This window comes from Hyposmocoma kahamanoa, unplaced genomic scaffold (genome assembly GCF_003589595.1).
Source record: "Hyposmocoma kahamanoa isolate Upper Pololo Valley unplaced genomic scaffold, ASM358959v1 86, whole genome shotgun sequence".
NCBI lineage: Eukaryota > Metazoa > Arthropoda > Insecta > Lepidoptera > Cosmopterigidae > Hyposmocoma > Hyposmocoma kahamanoa.
In genome coordinates, this window is record NW_020654289.1 from 7363044 (window position 1) to 7364354 (window position 1311).

The following is a 1311-nucleotide window of genomic DNA, read 5'->3' on the forward strand; positions in this document are numbered from 1 at the left end:
TGAGAATTTTATCAAAGTTTTTTCACTCACACAGGTACCTTTACAGCACAAAATATATACGAATATCAAGATTGTAAAAAATAATGAATTTTTTTTATTAAGTAAAAATAAGTAATGAAAAATTTTTGTTACTTGAAAACCAAATTGAACTTTTCTTACAAAATTAATAAATGTAAAAAAAACATTTTGTGGATACTCTATATAAAAAATATCTTTATTAATTTTCATTATCAAGCTATACTACTATAATACCTATATATACAAACCTCGGCACTTTACCTTAATATAGCTTTAAGGATTCAATGGTATTCTTTGTGCCGTTTGATTGATATGAACACACGTTGCTTTCAAAGCACTTTGGTGAAATACGTCAGCTTTGTGTAGTAAGGCCCATTACTAAAAAACCGGGTTGAAGAGATGTGTTTCTGCAACGAGTAGTACGTCATTTCCGTAAATAGGTCACATGGAAATATGAAATTAACGAAAAAATGTTGTTAAAAAAGAAAGATGGCGACATCCCGTGTATTCTGTGACCTAGTGTTTTGACGACATGCATTAAGAAGACCTATCAATACTTGTGATTCATTATGAAAGCACCAAAAAAGCTTATGGAGTACAGCCTGTAGAAGCTGGGGTTGTAAAATTGATACTGGTTGTGTTTATAACATTGTCCTGTATTTCGCTTCAGATGTTTATTCGTAGTAGTAGAAGACAACAAGGTTCCAGTTTGTTCTCAAAAATAATAAAGATCTTCCCGAATATTCCCAAATCTGCCAAACTGCCACATTTAATATAACTTATCATGTTCTGCAGCAATGAAAATGAATAAAACTTAAATGTGCCCAAATGGCAGAAATCTGCCACAAATCGTCACACTGTTCTCAATACCAATGTGACATTGACATTGGCAAGAGGTCTCTTGTCAAAACCTTCCTTTGCAACTTTCATTATCTCATTTAAATATTGTCTTAATATTTTTGTCACATTGTGTTTTATTTTTTGCTGTATGTCATGTTTAATTGATTATTTCATTAGGTATTTTGTAGCTTTAATGTTTTATGTGTGTTCTATGAAATAACCAATGCATTCAATCACATTCAATCAAATTCAATGAATCAATCATTCAATCAAATGAAACGTACGTACAAGAACGTTATATAATCTATGGTCGAGCTGAATCAATTGTGTTGTGTTCTTGCATCTATGCTAAAATACAACGTTTTCATTTTTTTTATTCCCGACTTCTAAAAATATACAAAAATATTGATAAGTATTTCAGCCTAGCCAGGCACCGATATTAGGGATAGGCAG